The sequence below is a fragment of the Heteronotia binoei genome, chromosome 14, assembly GCF_032191835.1.
Source record: "Heteronotia binoei isolate CCM8104 ecotype False Entrance Well chromosome 14, APGP_CSIRO_Hbin_v1, whole genome shotgun sequence".
Classification (NCBI taxonomy): domain Eukaryota; kingdom Metazoa; phylum Chordata; class Lepidosauria; order Squamata; family Gekkonidae; genus Heteronotia; species Heteronotia binoei.
Window position 1 is genome coordinate 23,706,233 of NC_083236.1, and position 24,658 is coordinate 23,730,890.

The 24,658-nt window shown below is 45.6% G+C and overlaps 1 protein-coding gene across 1 annotated transcript in view; it reads left to right on the plus strand.

Moving 5' to 3' along the window:
* The window catches only part of LOC132582726 (potassium voltage-gated channel subfamily KQT member 1-like), a 447,178-nt gene that overhangs the window by 274,650 nt on the left and 147,870 nt on the right, over nucleotides 1-24,658 (plus strand). The gene's annotated exons all lie outside the window — the stretch shown is intronic.

Sequence of the window (24,658 nt, forward strand, 5' to 3'; positions counted from 1 at the left end):
GCAGGAAAATGTGCTCACTAAACCACTCAAGAAGGGAAGCTGCATAGCAAGAGGTTTCGTTTAGCACCTCAAGTGCTGAAGGAGCCCAGAATATCTTTTACTTTCCAAGGGCATGTTGGGAACGAGCTGTGAAATGTCTCTGTGAATTTTGTTGTGAAAACCCTCTGTGCTAAACTGATGTGGGCAAAAACAGGAGAGCAATGAACTATCACAGAGAGGACACTGGGATAATTGGGGCTCGCAGAAGACAACTGTTAATCTTTGTAAGAACCAACAGTGACAATAGCCTTGTGGCACCTAAAAAGCTTTTAAAAGATGACAATGGTACCAGATTTTGTAAGCCAGGGTTCCCTTCATCAGATGCATGAAAGGTTCTGCCACCATAGATGTTCAGGTCTGTTAGGAGCCACAAGACTCTCTTGTTTTGCCTGCAGCAGCAGCAGATTAACAGGCCTCCCCGCCCACCACCCCTACAGTCACCTGCAAGCCCTCTGCTGTTCTGTCCCATTGCCTCCTGGTCCAGGGTTAGAAGTATTTGTCATACATTTTTGGGAGCTGAAAGAAACATATTCAGACTACAGTGTCCCCAGCTGAGGGTGATTTGCATTCAGATCTTGGATATTTACCTGTGATCGTCCTCTGGTTGTGATGGTGAAATGTAGTTTGCAGTGCTGCCACAAAACAATTTGAAGCCAGATGTGGAAAATCTGGATAATAATTCCCATCCCCCCCACGTGTGCACATACCCTCACTTAAATGGGAAAGTCTTTTTCACAACCACCCCTAAAATAAATGGGAGCACCAAATATATTAAAGGAGCAGTTTCTTAGAATTGTCCCAGGAAGTAGGCCCCAATGCATTATGAATAGGGGGGGGGGGGGACAAGTGATCACCTTCAGGTGAACCCAGGAGTAATGCTGATGCTGAACCACAGGGCCATGCACACCCCACAACCTCCCACCTCACCTGCCTTTAGGATAAAGTACAAGGTGGTTCCAGCAGCCCATAGTCCCTTATACTGTACCAGTGCTGTTCCTAGGGGTTTATTGTGCTTGCCAATTGTGGGCAAGGACATCTGCTTGTGCCAGCACTGAGGATCTCTGTTGTTATCCACAGCTGTGAACCAGTAATGCTAGTCTGCCTTTGCCCATCATTCTTAGTCCAAGTGGTGGTGGTGTTTTTACAACAGACAGCTCCTAACGTCAGTGGTTTCATCTTTCCACAGTCTTTCGCTATATGGAGATTTTGGGGAAAGCACATATAAAGTCATACACTTCATCTGGGAAGGGGGGGGGGGAGCATGAAAACTCAAGATTTTGCCTCCTCTGTCCCTGAGCTTCTACAGCACTAGGAGGTCAATAGGCCTTTTGTTGCTGCCCAGCTTTGCCTCTCAGTGTAGCCTACAGCTGGCTTTGGTACTATCAAAAGTCCTGTGGCCTGACTATTTGTGTCTTAGCTCCTCCTCCTTATTTGGTTCCACTGAGCTACTGGGAGGTTGTACCAAGATGCTGCTTTGACCATCTTTTGCTCCTGATTTACAAATGACTCACATTGTTGTGGTTGGAATCGAAGAGGCTTGTGGTTCTATTCAAAGACTACGTGCAGATCTTCAAAATGAGAAAGGGGGGCCCCTTTCCCACTTCAGTGCCTGCCACTTGGCTGAACCTTCCCAACTTCAGTTTAAGCATTTGACATGAAATTATGGTCTGTAGCCACTGACAGATTCCCTTCAGTGTATCTGGGCAATTTTTTTCCAATGTGATCTACTTGTTGGCATTAGCATCTACTTAAATTGCAATCTTATGCTCTTTTATAATTTATATGGAATTAGGAATTGTTCTTTTGTCTTCCATTTAATATTAAAAAGAAAAATCATTGTGTGCTGTGGTGGCAAGAAAAAATGAGAGAGAAGAATAGAAAGAACATAGAAAAATCATCTGGTTTGCATTTTTTTAAAAAAGATATATATTAGATATTTTCAGAATTTAATGACAATCCCTTGCGGTATTTACAGTTACAATTTATGTTCATATTAACATAACTCTTTCCACATTTATAAACAAGTGAGAACGTGCTGAGCCAAAATCAACCATTTGGTAGCATTTAAAATGGGCAGAAATGATAAGAAACCCGAAGCAATAAACTGCTGTCCTCAGAGCGGTCTCATCTGCACAGTGCAAGTCTGAACAACACAGATGCCTGCGTAAACTCAGCGTTCACTGACAGGTGAAACAAAGTTTGTTTTGAGTTCAGTAGAAGTCAGGCTGAATGAAAGAACAATGCACTGGGGACCAGTAGAAACTGATTCTCCCTTTCTACCCACGATGCATTGCTGTAAAGTTGATCTGGCCTAAGGATGGATAAGGAAAGAGATCCTGAGCTGGAATATGATCCACACTCTGATATCCACTGTTGGGGGAGTACTTAGATTCTTCTTCTTCTTCTTCTTCTTTACATTGGGTCACTAAGTGCCAGCCTGTGATATTATTTGGTAACACATTTTGTTCTGGGTAGGGATTTGCAGTTCTGTGTGGAGGAAAGCGATTTCTGTGCTCACCTCCAAAGGTGGCTGCCTATAATTTTTGTCTGTGTTTCTACTCCTCTTGCTGAACTTTCTCTTGAGTCAGGTGGGTCTTTTGTGCAGCTTGCCTTGAGTCTGTCTCCATCCTCACGCCACATAACACTTGCTTCTCTCATGACAGGATGTTATGTCCTAGGACACGCAATGAGGCTGTTTGGTTGCTTCTCCCTCTTGGGCCTGAGTGATTCAGCCTCTCATAATTAAATGACACCCACATTTATTAACCCAGCTGGATGTTTCAGAGAGTGTCACCCAAAAATTACATAGCTGAACTTGGATCCAGGAGACACAAGTTCATCTCTTGCTTGCCATGGACTCTTTGGCCAAATCGCCTGAGGTACAATTTAGGGAAGGGGCAATTATTCCTCAGGAACAGTTAAGTGAACTTGAAGAGTTAAGATGGAATTCAGTATGGCAACAGTATAGGGTGTTTTTACATTCAGTTTGATCCAGAGTTTTAGAGTCTTCAAATCACCTGCCACTGGTGCGCTTTAATTATTTTCCTTTTACATTTAAGCGTTTCAATTGGGGGGGGGGGAGGGTCTCTGATCAGAGGGCAACCGGAATACCATTGCTTAATTAAATGTATATAATTGCTTGGAAATCATGTCAACACTACAAAAACAATACAAATTTAAATTAATAGATGAGGCAAGCAATGATATGTAAAAATTTCAAGTACTGTCAGTTCTCAAGCAAATTACTGCACCTTGTGGCTTTTGGAGGAGTCTTTTAAAATGCATGAAAACTTCTACAATACAAGTTTGAAACGCCCGTAGAGAAAAGACCAGATCAAAACTAGTGTCGAGAAAAACGTTGCAGGAGAAGCTCCAAAACGCATCTAACCGCAACAAATGCAGATGCTTCGCGCAACAACGATGCAAAACAGTTGTGAGAACATTAGGTAATGTAAAAGGTGAGTTTCCAATGTGGTGATAGAGAGTCACAAACTGTCAGTGTAAACACACGCGTGGTCTGTACAAATTCACATTTATGAATAAAATTGGAGGTTTGTCATAATGAAGACAGAATGCCTTTGATTGCTCTTTTGTGGTCTCCTTGACTATGAAGACTGAAAGAGGGAAACAAGGAATCATGGGTAAGGCTTTCTTCCAAATCAATAGTTCATGAAATGAATGTAGTCCCTCCCAGTCTAAGATCTATAAACCAGTCTGTCACCAGACACTGGGTCACCCAGATTGAAGTTATGGAGAGTTATTGTCCTGTACTCTGGGGCTGCCTTTGATGGTAGTTTGGCCCCCCAGTTGCAGCACAAGAGAAGGGGCAGTCAGTGAGTCATAGAGAGCAGAGGGTCAACAGGGACATGGTAGAAAAGAACAACTGGTGAGAAGGAAGCATTTTCAGTGACTAGCTATGATCCCTTCCTTCAGCTTGCTCCACTACTGCCAGACAGAGGATTGGATCCCATTTTTCCTCCTCACTACAGCCTTTGTCCCATGTGGCTTTTGTCCATGCAGGCTCTAGGATCATTATCATATCCTTTTCTGGTGGTCAAAGGGGACCCTTCCTTTTGTTTCTCACCAGCAGAAAAGCTGGTCGGATCACAGGGCCTGCCTTGATTGCCTACCTGGCATGGTCCCCACCCAGAGATCAGCACCAATAATTGAGGATGTGGCGCCAATAATAATATTGGTTGTTCAGTTTGCTGACATAAGAAACACCTGGAATTCTCAAAGTGTTAAATAAATTCTATCAATGTGTGTGGGCGAAGCTGTGGGCTATTCTTAGTGATAATTAGCGATAGCTTACCCTTGAGATGTTACTTATCTCTTGCTAGTAGATTATGAAAACCTTCCAGACAAGTAGTGGGCACACACACACCCTTTGGAAGGCTCAGCTACTTGGTTGTTCTTGAATTCTCTCAGTTCTCAAGTACAGCAGTAGTATCTATATTCTTGCCATATTTCTCAGAATAAAACTATTCTGTTTGAAACATCCTTATACAGCCTCACCATAAAAGTGTGGCAATTGCCAACTTCCAAGTTTCTTTATGGCCCTTGGGAGAATCATATGTTTTGCAGAAATTGTTATTGTCAATATTTGGGCTGCCATTTTAAGGCCATGGATGGCGACCTCTTAGAATTAGACAGAGATCTAAAGTCTGAATGAAAAGGACTTGAGTATTAAAGTAGACACTGTAACTGGGGGAAAGGTGTAGATGACTGGGGAAAGCAATGGCAAACCACCCCATGAAAAGTCTGCCATGAAAACGTTGTGAAAGCAACGTCATCCCAGAGTCGAAAATGACTACCTTTACCTTTATAACTGGGGCACTAATTCACTTTTCTCTTTACACTTCTGGGTGCCAAATAAAAAGTCTTAGTTGTTGTTTTGAATAGCCCCTCAAAACTCAGTGCTCTTGGAAGATATCATGGCATCACTGGAATTTATGTTATGAAACACAAATTTAGGTTCTTCGTATTCTTCTCTTGCATCTGTTGCCCTCCCCCTTTGTTGTATCCCACTCTGTTATTTGCTTAAACTGTTGTGCAATGCAAATCATATGTTGTCATGGCTAGAGTGTTGAACTTGGACCAAGCTTGTCAATAAAACTCAAAGGGTGACTTTAGGCTGGTTGGCATCTCTGCCTCACAGGATGTAGTCATAAAAGGGGCCATATATTGCACACTGGACTGTTAAGTGTAGTTAGTATATTTCAAATTAGGTGTATGACTTCTTTTTCAAAGCATTTTATCTACCTGAAAGAGTGGCCTGTGATTCAATATATATATATATACACACCACAATCTGTTGGGGTTGCGTTCTTCGTGTGTGCACACACAGTAGTAAAATAGTTGCTATGTTCTCCAACTCGCCAAAGAACACAGCATCTCATTCTTCATAATGCACTGTCTGTTTACCACCACTACGCTTGGATGGTAAAAATAATCATGACTTTAGGTGACTTTAAAAAAAAAAAAACTCCAAAATATCTCCTCTTTGTTGACTTAATTTTACTAGATTATGCTTTGGCTGCTTGACAGTAGTCCGGACAGACACAGCTTCTGGTTACACCATTTAGGAGAAAGTCCCTTTGCATGCAAAAGTATCTTCTAATTTTTAGCCTCCTTGATTTTTTTCCCAGAGCTATGCAAACTATCGTGAAAGTTTCAAACCCTCTGTGGTCTGTATAGTTCACCCAAAGGCAAGAAGGGAGACTGGTCTCAGTGAGAAGGGATAACAGCAGGGGCCCCACTCAGGATAGGGTGGTGGTGGTGGGAACCATCTATGGAGCTTCAACACTAGCCTTTTGTAAGAGATCCCTGCTCCCACCAGAAAGTCAGGAGAATAGTCAGTTCACTCTGATCTTAGCTTCCCACTTTCTTCTAAGCCTGGCAAGGCAAACACAAGTTTCTGACCTGAAGAACAGTTCCCTGCTGACCCTCCTGGTTTTTCAGATACTGATGCTGGAGTAAATGCATCTGAATACTGCTCCAGTCATGAGAACAGACTGTGAGCCTTGAATCACGGCCATCAAATGGTTTATGTTCTACTTGTATTCCATTTTCTAGGATTCCATTTAAATCTAATCAAAGCCAATAGGTATCCAGAGTGAAGGGGCTATGGTGTCTCTTTGGTCCTAGTCCCTGGATTCATTGATAGAAATTCATGTCACAACTCACCACTTTATGTAACGGTTTGATTGCATACACATTTAATGGCACACAAAGCCAAGAGGTGACTGGAGCTCTTCTGGGACCTAACTCTTCCCAACTCCATCTCCTATGATGTGGACACAGGCTCCTGGCCAGGTAGCCAGATGCTCATTATCCCACAACTATCTAGGGTATCGCATATCAGGAATGGGCCAAGGTCTGAGTTCAGGGGGAGGTCTTGCTTTAGAAGGTAAAAGGCAAGCACCAGCCCCAAGGTAGGGTTGCTAGCTCTAGGCTGGGAAATTCCATTAGATTTGGCAGCAAGTGAGTGATGTTTGGGGAAGGAGTGTGGGATGTGATGCTAAAGATTTGTATCTCTGTAGTTGCCATGTCCTCCCAGGGGAACTGGTTTCTGTAGCCCAAAAATCAACTGTGATTCCAAGGGAACACCAGGCTCCATTTGGAGGTTGGCAACTCTGTCTCTAGCCCATACTGGGATATTGTGCCCAAGTGGAGGAAGTATATTTTACTGGGCCATACCTGCATGCACATTACCAGGATATAGCATATTTTGACATTTCAGAAATAAATGTTTCTTGCAATACTTACAAGATGGTGTCACATGGTGAGGCTTGTGCCGTATTATGAATTTGTACAGAGCCCAGATGAAGAGTGCTTGGACTTCACTCCCAGAACCCACATATATAACCAGCTATGAATCTAAGCCTCTTTTTAAAAAAATCCAGGTTGGTTTACAAAATTGTAGACATCAGCATTATTTTTGCTACTCGCCAATCCTCTGGTAGAGAGGCTGACTTCAGTGACAGGTTGCATATCATTATTAGGAGATGTACAGTTTCACATCTCTGTTATTTAAGAGTCTCGGGTCTCTCCCGTGAGGACCAGATGACTCATTAGTATTTAATTTTCAACAGAGGGAATAGAAACTGGCTGGTCTTATAGCGTGACTCAACAGCTTTCAGTACTGTTACTTGTATCCTAGATCATCTGTCAGAGTTGAAACTTGAGGTGTTGCATTGTGGTGGTTCCATTTTTAACTGATTTTAATTTGTACTGTTCCAGCCAGTACTATAAGATATTTCTAGCTGTGTAATGGGGTGTAGCAAATTTATTATTTGTATGAAAATGGGGGTGGGGGAAGTAGAGGTTCTCTGGAGATTTGGAGTGAGGAACCATCAGTATGTTTATATCCAATTCCCATCTTATCCAGGTGAGGTAGAGGAAATTCTGGTTAATCCTGCAGAAGGAAATTGGTATCAATTACTGAAGCCTGAAGGTCTACTTCAGCCAGTTTGGTGTAGTGGTTAAGTGTGCGGACTCTTATCTGGGAGAACTGGGTTTGAATCCCCACTCCTCCACTTGCAGCTGCTAGAATGGCCTTGGGTCAGCCATAGCTCTGGCAGAGGTTGTCCTTGAAAGGGCAGCTTCTGTGAGAGCCCTCTCAGCCCCACCCACCTCACAAGGTGTCTGTTATGTAAGCTTCTCTGAGTCTCTGATTCAGAGAGAAGGGTGGGAATAAATCTGCAATTCTTCTTCTTCTTCTACTGGGGCCCAGTCTATAAGGCCATTGTCGTGATCTGGTGTTTGTCATTTCAGAAATAAAAGAAATGTTTCTTTCATGACTCAGAGGATTCTAATAAGGGATGGGATTGAGTGTGTGTGTGTGTAGGGGTAGAATGGGGTGGGGGATGAGGTGGAGGATATTGTGAGTTTATAAGGCCATTATGAGTTTGGATAATTGATTCTTGGGTCCTGGGTGTTTGAAATGTGGTACTGAAATTCCATGCATACTCAGTCCAAACAAAATGAAGGTGTTGAAATTTCACCGAACTTGGAAGGTTGGAACTAGGGCGTTTCTTCTGTTCTTTGCACTCCGCATTAAACAATCAACTTCATAAGGCTGGAACTAGGGTTGCCACCCTCCAGGTGGCACTTGGAGATATCCTACTGTTACAGTTGATCTCCGGACAACCAAGATCAGTTCACCTGGAGAAAATGGCTGCCCCGGAGGGTGGATTCCATGGCATTATACCCTGCAGAAGTCCCTCCCCTCCCCAAACCCTGTCCTCCCCAGACTCCACCCCCCAAATCTCCAGGTATTTCCCAATCTAGAGCTAGCAACCCTAGTTGGAGGTACCACTGGATCCAGATTTGCATCTGGATTCATAGGTAGTGTCCAGTGGTGCAAAAAAAAAAGTAATAACTCAGTTATGGTATGTGTGATGAGTTTAGGGTGACTGAGGACAGCTGGACTCTGGGGCAGGGTAAGGCAGCACCAGCCAGCCAGCTGGTGGGGAAGCCCCACCCCAACAGCCACCACCTGATGCAATGCCCCTGGTGTGAAGATGTCATATGGAAGTGATGTCATCATGCCAGGGACACTGCATGGTCTGGTATCTGGGAGCATCTTGCATGGTGATGCTCTGGTATCTGGGAACTCCTGCCACTTAGGGGATGGCAGCCAGAAGTAGACTCTTACAGTGGTGGCACCCTGGAACTCCCTTCCCGGAGAAGACCATGCTATTCCCTCACGTCTGTCTTTCAGGCATGTGTTAACGTAGCTCTGTTTCAATAAATTGTGGGGGTGGGGGGGAGAGAGAAAGAGGACATTTTAATTTTTATAGCTTGTATTTTTACATTGAATTTATCTTATCTATTCAGTTGTTTTTTTTAAAAAAAATCTATTTAGGATTTTATGTGATTTTCATATTGCATGTTGTTACGTGTTATGTTAGGTATTTTCTTTACAGGAAGGGTAGGATGCATTTAAATAACACGTTTAAAATTATATATTTTAATTTTTGTCTTATAAATAGTGTTTTGGAATTAGTAAGAGCTTTCCATGCATCACATTTTCATTGCTTAGTAAGTAGGGAATAAAATCTGCTCTGGAGACATTAGCACAATGTGGAGGTCTTATTATTATTATTATTATTTTTGTAGTAGGGTTATTTCAGCTATAGGTCAAAAACCAAGCTTCAGCACTTGGTATGGGAGACAGAGATTTCTAAAATAAATAAGTTTTGGACTTTGTGGAATTCTCATGGAAATCAGGCTCATTGATTATCTTTTTAATCCATTCCAAATGTGACCCTAGCATTTGAATAGCCACGGACAAGTTATAAACATACAGAGCCCCGTAGAAATAACATTCATAAGAGATGCAATTTTACTAGTGGGGGAAAATTAATGTGGTCTATTTTATGTACTGTACATGTTTATCTATAATGAGCTTGCTTACTTGAATACAAAACCATGAAAAGTGATTAAAATGCCAAGATTATGTTAATTCAGTACTGAAAGGAATCCTTCGTTCTAAATTATAGCTCAGAAATTACATTGCTCATTCATGAATTTTATGTTTAAGTGGCTGTTTCCAAAAATGTCACAGCAGGAGGGGAGAAAAGTTCATTTTCCTTGGCTGGCATTCTGCAGCTATTCCTGTGTTCTTTTGGTTTGGCTCCGGCAATGAAATGCTGCAGACAAAAATAACTTTGTGTATGTTGACATGAGCCTGTAATGAGAACAAGCAAGGCAAGTGGACCGAGGCTTGAGCTCCATGTGTGGCAGAAGGAGGTGGCAAGACAAGACGGCCCCAGGAGCAGGCTGTGAGGGGCAGATCACATTGTTTCATGTTTCCCCATGTGAGGAACCCCTACCCTGTTTCTCTGTGATGTACCCTAGGTTTTTGGATTTTTCTCTGCAAACTGTTTCTGTGGTAGAGCATTCAAAAATGGCGTCCCCACCAATCTACTGGAGTCTGCTGTACTGTTCCAAGGTGGGAAACTGTCTTGGTCAGAAGCAGTAGAATGAAGTTCAAATTTAATGGCACCTTTAAGACCAACAGAGTTTCATTCAAGGTATAAGCTTTCGTGTATTTGAAGAAGTGTGCTTGCACATGAAAGCTTATACCTTGAATAAAACTCCGTTAGTCTTAGAGGTGCCCCTGAATTCAAACTTTGCACTATTTCACGATAACCTAGTGTTGAGAAGGAGTGATATCATTTTAATATTCTAGTTGCAATACAAAACAGATTTTTGGTATATTTAAACCCAGTAAATGATGCTGGACCGTGGCATCTGGTTTTGTTTTCAATCTTATTGTACATCTGATCCTTTCTTGACTTTTGAAAAGTACACACCCTGCAGAGTTTTACAACTGGATTTTCTGTCTGTTGTTCATATTGCACTAGGTTTTAGGTTGTTCTGACCTGGATAGTCCAAGCTAGCCTGATTTTGTCAGATCTTGGGAACTAACCGGGGGGGGGGGGGGGGCTATATTTGGATGGGAGACCTCCAAGTAACGCCAGGGTCTTGATGCAGAGGAAGGCCATGGCAAACCGCCTCTGAAACATCTCTTGCATTGAAAGCCCCACTGGGCCACTGTAGACAGCTATGACTTGGCAGCACTTTCCGTCAGGTTTTAGGTGAAGTGTGCTTTATATACCTAACACAGTTGAGGGTAGCCCTCACCTATTCTGACTGAACTGTTGACTCTCTTTATTAAATCTTGCTTTAAATGTGCCTCTCTTACCATCTTCTTCCCCTCCCCGCCATGTTCGAGTGCTTTTATTTCCATCTTTCCTAGAATCTAAAGTAGGGAGGGGCACGAATTGAAGCACGAATTGTGATTTGTGCCTAAAATAGCCGGTTTGTGGTTCATTCCAAATCAGTTCGGATACTCGCGCTCTGCGTGACTCGCAAAATGAAGCAGCTTGTTTTTGATTTGAATGTGCCCAGCGTGATGACATCATCCGGAAGTGATGCTGTTGTGCCAGGCACGTTGCCGTGCAAATGTGCCCGGTGCAATACTGTCACTTCCAGGTTTGCAGTGTGCCAGCGTTTTCTAGCTCTCCTGAACCAAATGAACCACAATTCATTCATAATTTTTTTTAAAAAAAGAACCATGAACCAAACCACCAAATTGGGCAAACCTAGGGTTGCCAAGTCCAATTCAAGAAATATCTGGGGACTTTGTGGGTGGAGCCAGTAGACTTTGGGGGTGGAGCCAGGAGACATTGGGGGCGGAGCCAGGAACAAGGGTGTGACAAGCATAATTGAACTCCAGGAGTTCTGGTCATCACATTTAAAGGGACAGCACACCTTTTAAAATGTCTTTCTTCCATAGAAAATAATGAAGGATAGGGGCACCTTCTTTTGGGGCTCATAGAACTGGACCCCCTGGTCCAATCGTTTTGAAACTTGGAGGGTATTTTGGGGAGAGGCACTAGATACTATACTGAAAATTTGATGCCTCTACCTCAAAAAATAGCTCCCCCAGAGCCCCTGAAACCTCCAGATCAATTCCCCATTATACCCTATGAGAAATATTCCACATAGGGAATAATAAAGACGTTTCCCTCTCCTCCACACACACCCCTTCTCGCAAATCTGATGTAGGGGATTGGCTCTCTACTCACAAGCCAGCTTCTTCACAGTAACAAAACACAGACACAGAAAGTTGAAGCCTTTCACCACCTCCGGAGGTGCAAAGGCACATGGTCCTTTGGGGCGGGGCAGGAAGCAGCCTGGGAAAGCTCCAGCTGCTGCAATGGAGCTGGGTGGAAAGGGGAGGGGCAAGGAGAAACTGCTGCGATCTGAGGTGAGAAGGGAAGGGAAGGGAGGAGGAGAAGCATCAGGGATCAGTGGGAAGGGGAGAGGAGAAGCTGCTGGGATCTAGGCTGCATGGGAAGGGCCGCCATTCCCCCTGCTTTCTGGATTTTTGCCGAGCGAAGGAGGAGGCTCCAAATCGGGGTCCCCCACCCAGGCGGGGAATTTGGGAAGCCTAGGCAAACCAATGAACCATGAAATGAAACAAACCACCATTTTCACATTTTGTGCCTATCCCTAATCTAAAGATTTACTTTATTTGTACACTGATATACACTTCCCCCCTCCTTTTAGCTAGGAGGGGAGCTCACCCCTTCCAAATCATGCTGGATGAAAGCCATTTCCTTCCTTAATAGCCCTAAGTGGTCAAATCTAGTCAGAGAGCAAAAACTAAGCAGGGTCAATACTAGAATGGAATACCGCCAAGGAAGCCTGGGGCTGCTATGCAGAGGAAGGCAATAACAAACCACCTCTGCTCATCTCTTGCCTTGAAAACCCATTGAGGTGGAACTTCAGGGGGGTCTCCATGGCCGTTTTCGCACTCACGTTTTACTGGCGCCACGACCATCCTGACGCCGGCGAATCTGCATGAATTTCGCACCAGAAGCTCCGGCGCTCCCAGAAGCGCCGGCTACTTTCGTCGCTAAGCCAGCGCAAACGGAAATCGCAAAGATGCAGGAAAACGTTTGCGCTGGCTTAGCGACGGAAAGCGCCGGCGCTTCTGGGAGCGCCGGCGCTTCTGTTGCGAAATCCATGCAGATTCGCCGGCGTCAGGAGGGTCGTGGCGCCAGTAAAACGTGAGTGCGAAAACACCCCATGAGTCAGTTGAAAATCAATGGCACACTTTCCCTTCAGGCCCATCGAGGAGACATCTACAGTCCTTTAGACACATTGCCCTTCTGTTTGATGTTTAAGATAAACTGATCCACAGTAATCAGAATCCAGTCAGGTCGCATGATAGCAGTTTTGGCTGGCTTGAACTCTCTCACTGACCTCAGTCTGTTTAGAAACCAAAAAGAGTCCATCTTTTTGTCGTTGTTTAGGCCTTCATTTGATTTTACATGGTTTCACAGAGTTTTGAGTTTAGAGGTCTTTAGGCTGGGACATAAGGTGAGTTGCACAACACAATTTTAATAATAATACATTTTATTTATATCCCGCCCTCCCCGCCGAAGCAGGCTCAGGGCGGCTCACAACATATAAATACAGTATACAATAAAACATTCGTACAATTCAGTAATTAATACATTAAATAAAACCATCGTTTAAAACCAAGATTACTATTAAAAATTAACTAACAATTTTGGGGAGGTAAATGTAAAATAGGGTGCATTTTTCCATCTTTCCTATGGCACCTAGTTCCACCCTAAACTAGTTGGATCAGTCCTACTTAGGAATAATTCCAATTGCATGAGGAAAAGGAAGAGCCAAGGGGTCTTGTCTCTTATTCACCTTTCTTGTAATGCAATTTGTTGTTGTTCAGTCGCACAGTCGAGTCCGACTCTTTGACAGGTAGTGGGGCCAGGTTGAATTACTCACCTCCATCATTGGTGTTATGCAATGCCAGGTCCATAAATAATAAGACCTCCGTCCTCCGAGAGTTTCTGCTTGAGCAGGACATGGACCTGGCTTGCGTGACTGAGACCTGGGTGCGAGAGGGAGACACGGTGGCCCTCTCCCAAGTGGTTCCCCCGAGCTACTCAGTCTTTCACCAATCACGGACTAGCGGGTGAAGGGGAGGGGTGGCTCTATTCATATGAGAGGCTTACTCCTTTAGGGCTCTCTCGGCCCCGGAGATCAATGGTATTGAATGTGCCGGTCTGGCGTGGGACGTTGGGGAGGGGTTGGCGATTTGGCTGGTGTACCGTCCATCTAACACACCAGCCAGCGCCTTACCATCCCTGATTGAGGTCGTAACAGGCTGGGCATTGGAGTACCCAAGGCTTGTGATCCTGGGTGACTTCAATGTTCATGCTGATGACGCGGCCTCTAGTCAGGCGATGGACCTAGTGTCATCCATGGCAACACTGGGACTCTCCCAATTTGTTACATCGCCCACTCACCAGGCAGGGCACATGTTAGATTTGATCTTTGCGGCTGGGGTTATGGTGGACAATATGACTGTGGAGGCGGTGCCATGGTTGGACCACTTTGCCCTTAAGGCTCATGTGGATGCTCCACTCCAATCCCGTTTGGGTGGTGAGCTTATTTTGGCTCACCCGCGGAGTCTGATGGACCCTGAGCGGTTCCAAATGGCTCTACGGGATCCCTGGCCCCCTGGCGATTCTCTCGATGATCTGGTTGACTCCTGGCATGGCCGGCTCTCCAGAGTCATTGATGAGATCGCTCCTCGATGCCCTCTGCGCCCCTGCATTAAGCTGGCCCCGTGGTATACCCCGGAGCTGCGACAGCTGAAACAAGAACTCAGACGGCTAGAGAGCCAATGGCAGCGTCCTCGAGACGAAGCGACTAGAACATCTTATAGAGAGTTTATGAGGTCCTATGAGATGGCAGTCAAAGCCACAAAGAAGACTTACTTTGCAGCCAAGATTGTGTCTGCAAATTCGTGCCTGGTGCAGTTGTTTAGGACAATTCAGAATCTTACAACACTGCCGCAAGGCAGGCCAAATGCTAAGGAATTAGAGATAGGCTGTGAGGCTTTTGCGAAATTTTTGGCAGACAAGGTCACATCGCCCCGCAACAACTTCCCCACCACATTGGATACAGTATGTGAACTCCAGGCCCCGTCCCTGTCTTCTGGTTCAATCCTGGATCGCTTCGACACACTCAGCTTGGAGGAAGTTGACAGAATCCTCTCTACTGTACGCCCAACAACTTGTGATCTGGACCCGTGTCCCTCGTGGCTAATTAAAGCTTGCCAGAGGGAGCTTAGGTGTCCTATATGGGACATTGTAAATAGATCCCTCTTGCAGGGTCTTTTTCCAATGCCTCTTAAAGAGGCTGTGGTCCGCCCCCTCCTGAAAAAGGTTACATCAGATCCGACCAAATTGGCACATTACCGGCCGGTCTCAAATTTGCCCTTTTTGGGCGAAATTACTGAGAGGCCAGTGGTGTTACAATTGCAGAGTTTTCTGGATGACACTTCCATCCTAGATCCCCACCAGTCCGGCTTCCACCCGGGCCATGGGATGAACGCAGTGCTGGTTGCCCTGGTGGATGATCTCCAGCGGCATCTGGATCGAGGTGGTTTGGCAGTGCTGTTGTTGTTAGACCTATCGGCTGCGTTCAATACGGTCGACCATCAGTTACTGACCCGCTGCCTCACCAACACAGGGATTCAGGGGCTGGCAATGGCTTTCCTCTTTCCTTGATGGTTGGGGACAAAGGGTGACGATTGGGGGAGAATTGTCCCAGAGGCCCCCACTTAATTGTGATGTGCCTCAGGGGGCGGTCCTTTCCCCGATGTTGTTCAACACCTACATGCGCCCCCTTGCCCAGATTGCCCGGAAGTATGGGCTGGGTTTCCACCAGTATGCTGATGACACCCAGCTCTATCTACTGATGGACGGCCGGCCTGGCAATGTCCCAGAAAAACTGGATCTGGCGCTGCAAGCCATGGCAGGTTGGCTCAGGCTGAGTAGGTTGAAGTTGAATCCAGTGAAGACAGAGGTCCTTTGGCTGAGCCATGGCGGCCTGGGAAGTGAAATCCCCCTACCAGTTTTTGATGGTGCGCCATTGGAAATGGCGCGCAAGGTCAAGAGCCTGGGGGTGCTACTGGAGCCTTCCTTGTCAATGGAGGCCCAGATAGCAGCCACTGCTAAATCCACCTTTTTTCATCTTAGGTGGGTGAGGCAGTTGGCTCCCTTCCTGGAGCGTGATGACCTGGCAACAGTAATCCATGCAATGGTCACTTCGAGGTTAGACTACTGTAATGCTGTCTACATGGGGATGCCCCTGTGTCGAATCCGGAAACTACAGCTAGTGCAGAACGCGGCAGCCAGACTGTTTTTGCGACTCCCTAAGTGGGAGCACATACAGCCCAGGCTACGGGAACTGCACTGGCTGCCAATTGTGTACTGGATTCGTTACAAGGTGCTGGCTATTACCTTTAAAGCCCTATATGGCTGAGGACCTGCCTACCTTAGGGACCGTCTCTCCCCATATGTTTCCCAGAGGATACTGAGATCTGGCTTGCAAAATTTACTGACAATCCCTGGGCCAAAGGAGACCAAACTGAAAGTTACAAGAGAAAGGGCCTTCTCGATTACAGCTCCCCACTGGTGGAATCAATTACCAGAAGGGGTACGGGCCTTGTGGAGCCTTAACCAGTTCCACCGGGCCTTCAACCACCCTCTTCCAGCTGGCTTTTTCTTAATGTGGAATTTTACCGTCATCATGTAAAACTGTGTCATGATGAGTAACATCAAGATTGTAGCACCGAATTAATTTGTTGGTTTTAAATTTGATAGTTTTAATTGATGGTTTTAATGAAATAGTATATTTTAATTGAGAAATATTTGTTATGTAATTAGTATATTTTATTATTGTATTATTGTAATGTCTGCATTTTATGCCTTGTAAGCCACCCTGAGCCTGCTTCGGCGGGAAGGGCAGGATATAAATTAAAAATTATTATTATTATTATTTGCGACCCCATGGACAAAGTAACGCCAAGCCCTCCTGTCTTCCACCATCCTCCGAAGTCTGCTCAAATTCGTGTTTGTTACATCAGTAACACTGTCCAGCCATCTCATCTTTTGCCGTCCCCTTCTTCTTTTGCCTTCTGTTTTTCCCAGCATCAGGATCTTCTCCAGTGAGTGCTCCCTTCTCATTTGGTGGCCAAAGTATTTGAGCTTCAGCTTCAGCTTCTGACCTCCCAGGGAACAGTCTGGGCTGATTTCCCTTAGGATTGACTGATTTGATCTTCTTGCAGTCCAAGAGACTCTCAATAGTCTTCTCCAGCACCACATCTCAAAAGCATCTATTCTTCTGCACTCGACCTTCCTTATGGTCCGGGCAGCTCTCACAGCCATACATTACTACTGGGAATACCATTGCTTTGACTATATGGACTTTTATTGGCAGGGTGATGTCTCTACTTTTGATTATACTGCCCAGGTTTACCATAGCTGTCCTCCCAAGGAGCAAACGTCTTTTAATTTCATGGCTACAGTCACCATCTGAAGTGATCTTGGATCCCAGAAATGTGAAGTCTGACACTACTTCCATGTCTTCCCTTTCTATTTGTAATGTAATGTAAAATTTATTTATATCCCGCCCTCCCCCGCCGAAGCAGGCTCAGGGCGGCTAACAGCATTTCAAGTAAACAATACAGTATTAAAAACATTAAATTCACATTAAAATTCACATTAAAATCAATCAATAATTAAAACATTCATAAATCAACCCTGGCGGTAACCGTTATTAATCTGGCGGTAAACATTAATTCAGTTATTGGTGAACGCCTGTTTGAAGAGGGCGGTCTTGCAGGCCCTGCGGAACTGGTCTAAGTTCCGCAGGGCCCGCACCTCCTCTGGGAGTTTGTTCCAGAGTTGTGGGGCCGCAACGGAAAAGGCCCGAGTGCGGGTGCTTTGAAGTTTGACTTCTTTTGGCCCAGGGATATTCAGTCTGCTTTTCCCCACTGACCTCAGTGCTCTCTGGGGCTCATATGGGGAGAGACGGTCCCTCAGGTAGGTCGGTCCTTGGCCATATAGGGCTTTAAAGGTTATGACCAGCACTTTGTACTGGATCCGGTATACGATCGGCAGCCAGTGCAGTCCGCGCAGCCCCGGCCGTATATGCTCCCATCTTGGGAGACCAAGTAACAGCCTGGCCGCCGCGTTCTGCACTAGCTGCAGCTCCCGGGTCCGGTACAGAGGCAGCCCCATGTAGAGAGCGTTACAGTAGTCCAGTCTTGAGGTGACCGTCGCGTGGATCACCATTGCTAGGTCCTGACGCTCTAGGAAAGGGGCCAACTGCCTCGCCCGCCTCAGGTGGAAGAATGCTGATTTGGCAGTGGCTGCTATCTGGGCCTCCATTGATAATGAAGGCTCCAGTAAGACGCCCAGGCTCTTTACCCGCTGCGCCATCTTCAGCGGCGCCCCGTCAAAGGCCGGGAGAGATATTTCCTTCCCCAGAGTGCCACGACCCACATGGAGAACCTCTGTCTTCGCTGGATTTAACTTCAGCCCACTCAGTCTAAGCCACGTTGCAACAGCCTGCAAAGCCCGGTCCAGGTTCCCCGGGGCGGAGGCGGGCCGGCCGTCCATTAGTAGATAGATATTTGCCAAGGTGTGATGGGACCAGATGCCATGATCTTAGTTTTTTTTATGTTGAGTTTCAAGCCTACTTTTGTGCTCTCCTTTTTCACCCTCAACAAGAGGTTATTTAGGTCCTCCTCACTTTCTGCCATTAGAGTGGTGTCATCTGCATATCTGAGGTTGTTGATGTTTTTCCCGGCAATCTTAATTCCAGCTTGCGCTTCATCCAGGCCAGCATTCCGTATGATATACTCTGCATATAAATTAAATAAGCAGGGTAACAATATACATCCTTGTCGAACTTCTTTTCCTATTCTAAACCAATCAGTTGTTCCATATCCTGTTCTGACAGTTGCTTTTTGACCCTTATACAGGTTTCTCAGGAGACATGTGAGGTGGTCTGGTACTCCCATCTCTTTAAGAACTTGCCACAGTTTGTTGTGATCCACACAATCAAAGGCTTTAGCATAGCCAATGAAGCAGAAATAGACATTTTTCTGATACTCTCGTGCTTTCTCCATAATCCATCGAATGTTGGCAATTTGATCTCTAGTTCCTCTACCTCTCAGAAACCCAGCTTGAACTTCTGGTAGTTCCCGATCTACATACTGCTGAAGCCTAGCTTATAGGATCTTTAACATGACCTTGCTGGCATGTGAAATGAGTGCAATGGTGCAATAGTTTGAACATTCCTGGGCATTACCCTTCTTTGGGATTGGAATATAAACTGATCTTTTCCAATCCTGTGGCCACTGTTATGTTTTCCAAATTTGTTGACATAATGTGTGCATCACTTTAACAGCATCATCTTTTAGGACTTTGAATAGCTCAACTGGGATACCGTCATCTCCGCTCGCTTTGTTGTTAGTAATGCTTTCTAAAGCCCATTTGACTTCACTCTCCAGGATGTCTGGCTTAAGGTCATTGATTTTATTGTCATGGTTGTCCGGGACATTGAGATCCTTCTTGTATAATTCTTCTGTGTATTCTTGCCACCTCTTCCTGATCTCTTCTGCTTCTGTTAGGTCCCTACCATTTCTGTCCTTTATCATGGCTATCTTTGCAAGAAACATTCCCTTGATTTCTCCAATTTTCTTGAATAGATCTCTTGTCCTTCCTATTCTATTATTTTCCTATATTGCTTTCCATTGTTCCTTCAGGAAAGCCTCTTTATCTCTCCTTGCTGTCCTCTGGAAATCTGCATTCAGTTGGGTGAATCTTTGCTTTTCACCTTTGCCTTTTGCTTTCCTTCTTTCCTCAGTTATGCGTAAAGCCTCATCAGACAGCCACTTTGCTTTCTTGCATTTCTTTTTCTTTGGAATGGTGCTGATTGCTGCCTTCTGTACAGTGTCACGAACCTTCATCCATAATTCTTCAGGCACTCTGTCTATCAACTCTAGTTCCTTAAACCTATTCTTCACCTCCACTGTATATTCATGTGATCAAGGTCAAACCTGAATGGCCTAATGGCTTCCCCAGTTTTCTTCAGTTGAAGCCTGAATTTTGCGATGAGTAGCTCATGATCTGAGCCGCAGTCAGCTCCAGGTCTTGTTTTTGCTGACTGTAAAGAGCTTCTCCATCTTTGACTGCAGAGTATATAATCAATCTGATTTCTGTGTTGCCCATCAGGTGATGTCCACGTGTAGAGTTGCCTTTTAGGCTGTTGGAAGAGGGTGTTCGCTATGACCAGCTTGTTCTCTTGACAAAACTTTGCCCAGCTTCATTTTGTTTTCCAAGGCCAAACTTGTCAGTTATTCCGGTCACCTTTTGACTTCCTACTTTGGCATTCCAGTCCCCTATAAGGAGGACATCTTTTTTTGATGTTAATTCTAGAAGGTGTTGTAGATCTTCATAGAACTGGTCCACTTCAGCCTCTTCTGCATCAGTGGTTGGGGCGTAGACTTGGATTACTGTGATATTGAATGGTTTGCCTTGGATACGGACCGAGATCATTCTGTCATTTTTGAGAGTGTATCCCATTACTGCCTTCCTCACTCTCTTTTTAACTATAAAGGCCACATCATTTCTTTTATAGGACTCTTGGCCACAATAATAGATGTGGTGATCCTCTGTTTCTTTGCACATAGCTAAATAAATGAAGTTAATATTTAAAGTAATTTATACTTGAGAGAAATCACTGGAGTCTTATGAAAATAACCTGCAAACAACCCCCCCCCCCCCGAGACTGTTTTAGGCACAGCAGCATCGTTTCTTAAATTAAGTGTACAATACCTGGCCTTCATTTCACTCTTGGAAAAGGGCCAGTTCTTGGAGGTTTGGAAACCAGTGTTGATAAATAAAGTATCATTCTTAGTTTAACTGCTGAAGTGTACACTTGTGGGTTAGGTCAAAACCTTCCCAAATAGAATGTGCTGCTAGCTGGTGGTGCAAAGACGAGTCTGATAGTTGTCTATTTGTTCCCTCCACCTGGGAATAAATTTGCCCACAAAACTGTACCATGACATATGATACTAGGAGCTTCTTGCACGCCCAGGCCCAGCGTGTGGGAGTAGGCCATGTAGGCAGCTGCCTCAGGTGCCGCATGGTCTACCGGGCGCTGCAAGGCGCCCCCTCCCCACACGCCAGCTGGCACAGCTCTGCCTCTTTCCCCCACCCAAAACTCGAGCGGAAGAAAGAAGCAGTTCAGCCTTGCTTCCGGGCTGCCTCTCCTGCAGGGAAGACAGCCCGAGAGCAAGCCCCTGCACCAGCTCTTTCCCCCGCCTGAGAGTTGGGCGGAGGAAAGAGGCTCGGTTTCACTCTCCAGCTGCCCCCCCCCGCCTGCAGGAGAGGCAGCCCGAGAGCAAAGAGGTCACTCCACGCCAGCTCTTTCCCCCACCCGAGATTCGGGCAGAGGAAAGAGGTGCGGGAAGGTTGAGGGGGGGCGTTTGCATAGAGGGCTCCTTGAGAGGAGTCCTCCCAGCAAACAGCACTGGGGGGGCCTCCCCCACTGGAGGGGGGCAAAGCCTGTTGCCCTTCCAGACTTTGCCGGGATCTCCTGAGGCTTGGGCGTCCTTGGCAAAGAGGGGGGGGGGGGTTGACAGTGATGTCATTGTGATGTCACCAGCATGTGCGCTTTGTGCGCACTAAGATAAGAGGGGGCCGAGGATCACAGTCCAGCCTAGGGACACAGGCACAGCTAGCATCAGGCCTGTGCATGCCCCAGGATATTCTGAGTCATAAATCAGAAAGCTGAGGGGAGCCAAATCTGCACAGATTCAACACTTCACAGGCCTATCAGGAAATCCAGACAACCATGTCCCAGCAGTCCCCCACCCTTCTGCTTCATACAGGACTCTGCATGTAGAAAACTAATATATCAGGGTAGGGTTGCCCAGTCTTCAGCAGAACTTCTGAGACTCAGAATTTAGAGCTTATTCTTGGGGGTGGGGGTGGAATCACAGGGCTACCAGCCCACCTGCAGTGGGTTGAGTCCAGGCTAAATATCCCAATGGCAGAATGGAACATTCTTGTCCCCCCTCTCCCACTGTAGCCTACTGATGCTCCTGGGGGTTGGGGACTTGAGGAACTACACAAGCGGGGTTCTGTCATGGTGGGGGAAATCTGAGAACATTGCCAGTTTAGTCGGAACTTAACCCATATGCATCTTTTAAGATTTTTGTCTGTGGTCACGACTGCACATGTAAATTGGGGAGGTAATAATCTGGCACTAACCGCTCTACTACATGTTAATGTTTAGTGCGTAGTTAATTTCTATGATATTTTGTGAGTGATTAATAATTCATCTCTTCAAAGGCACAAGGGCCCTTTTCACACTTACCACTGGAAACCGGAAGGGAGTCGGTATTGTGCCGCTTGCAGTAATCCGAGACAGCGATGAGAGTTTTCAGACACATGTTTTTCCCCCTGGTAGGGTTCCGTGATTGAAGCGTGATTGAAGCGAGCCATTTCACACTGTTCCGCTCTTATCTCGCTTCCACCAGCGCCAGCCGGTTTCGCGCCGTTTTTTGCCTGCCGGCGCGCGCGATCTCCGGCTTTTTTTTTTTTTGGAACGTCAGTTTAGATCGATATAGCGATATATCGCTATATCGACCTGTCAAAACAGCACCACCATAGGGATGGCTATGCATCTCAACATGCATCTCAACGGAGCCTAGCCATCCCTATGGTGGTGCTGTTTTGACAGGTCGATATAGTGATATATCGCTATATCGATCTAAACTGACGTTCCAAAAAAAAAAAAAAAGCCAGAGATCGCGTGCGCCGGCGGGCGAAAAACGGCGCGAAAACTGCTCCCGGGTTAGATACTGGACATTTCACACAGCACCCCATAGCGAATTCAACCCGGAAGGAGGGGTTGAAAAGTGGAAGAAGCTGCTCTTTGTTTGTGACGACTCAGGCATGCCTCACTACCGGGACAGCCGCGGGAGTGTGTGAAAAGGTGAGAGTATTCCGGTAGCAGCCAGTTACTGAATCGGGTCTGTCTGAAATGCCAGCAGAAACCCGTTACTGTTCAGTAACTGGCCAGCTGCCATACCGGAATACTTAGGCTGTGTGAAAAAGCTCAAGATTATGCGTATGCATGTTCACACTGGTAGGGTTACCAATCTCCAGGTTGCATCTCCCAGTATTACAGTTGATCTCCAGTAACCAAGATCAGTTCCTCTGGAGAAAAAAATGGCTGCTTTGGAGGGTGGACTCCATGGCATTGTACCCTACGGAGGTCCCTCCCTTCCTCAATTCCTGCTGTCCCCAGGCCCCACAGCCCCCAAAGTCTCCAGGAATTTCCCACCACAGACCTGGCAACCTTAGTTCACAGGTACCAGTTGCTAGAGTTCCTTGTGATGTTTGGAAGTGTTGCTCTTCAACATGATATCACCAGGCCCCACCCTGGGAGTTTCAAGGTTTGAGAGGACAAACACCTGGCAAGCCTTTGTTACAGAGAAGGTCATGCTAGAGTGCTTCTCCCCAAAGGCTACTTTTCTATGCAGAGGCAAATTTTTTGCATGGAAGTATGGTTGCCAGACCCCCAGTTCAGCCAGGGCATCCCTCAGTCTTCAGGTCTCCAATCTGCTGGCCGCCAGCTGACTGGCAGGGGAAACCCTACCCCTTACCCCCAAACATCCCTGATGTGATGACATCGTTTGGAACCTAAAGTGTCACCATGGCATCACTTCCGAGTGACATCATTGCACCATGCATGTGTGGCAGAAGACTCCTGGACTGGGTCCAGGATCCCCCCACTGGCATGTTAGGACTTGGCAAACCTATATGGAAGAGCATTCTGCCACTGCCCTCCCCCCCCCCCCCACAATCTGAAGTGGTGCAGTCCAGAAGCAGATACAGTCTGACACTGTACTGGGCCTAAGTACATACTGTACAGTCCTCAGGACATGGACCAGGTCCAGTGCAGGGACTTTCAGCTGGAAGTACATTGTGAGTTCCCCTCTGAGAACTCAGTTCCCAAGTGCACAAGCTGAATTTGGCTCAAAACCACAGGGCACAGAGAGAGAGAAGGTGCTTAATTCCCCCCCCCCCCCCAAAAAAAGCCTACCATTCTTTTAGCCCCATTGAGGAAACCTGCGTGTGTCACATGATTACATACAGAGAATTTTTAACCATTCATCTCATGCCATTTTCTTTCTGAAAACCAAGATGTTCATCTCGTTCACTGCATGGTTGTGTGTTACTGATTGCCTTGCGGTACATTACTGAAAACATTCTGGGGAGTATATCCCTGTCCCCTGTTCCCAACCTGCAGTGCTTCCTGTGCTCCAAGACACAAGAGAAAAAAAAACTTTTCTCCGTGCCAAGCAAGTAGCACCAGAGAACAGACTAACAAACAGAATAGCAAACAGATACCAGTGCTGATAAATCAAAGCCAGAGTCAGCAATATGATGCTGTTAGCACTTTGGAAAGGCAGATATAGTAGCACAGTCTTGTTTGGTGAGGAAAATATGTTAACTTTACTGACTGGAAAATATCTCTGTCAGTTATATTACCTTCTTCCTTCTTCCCTCTCCCTTGACTTCCATGACCCCGAGCCAGAAAAAAATGGGTATATCTGAAGTGTATTTATTAAATGTTATTTGCCCTATTTGTATTCAGTGTAACAATGACGCAATTGAAAATCCATACTAGTTTGATGATTTAAAACATTTTTATGCTTTCTTTCTACCCAATTAAGGCTCTCAAGGTGGTGAACGTGAAGACATTTGAACATTAAAACAGCATTTAATATAATATAACAAGTAATTCACTAAACTATATTAAATAGTTCAATAAAAAGGTATAAACACATAAACATACAACATAAAAGCTAGAGAGGGGAGCCAATAACAGTTATGGGATATTCCAAAAGAAACCCAAAAAGTCTTCACTCACTGATGTAAGGCACCTATAGACAGGGTTCCAAAGTTTTGGCACAAAAATCAGGAAAGCTCTTTCTCAATTTGCTGCCATCCATCTAGTCTCAGACGGAGGATATTATAGCATTGGAAAAAGTCCAGAAAAGGGCAACTAGAATGATTAAAGGGCTGGAACACTTTCCCTATGAAGAAAGGTTGAAACGCTTAGGGCTCTTTAGCTTGGAGAAACGTCGACTGCGGGGTGACATGATAGAGGTTTACAAGATAATGCATGGGATGGA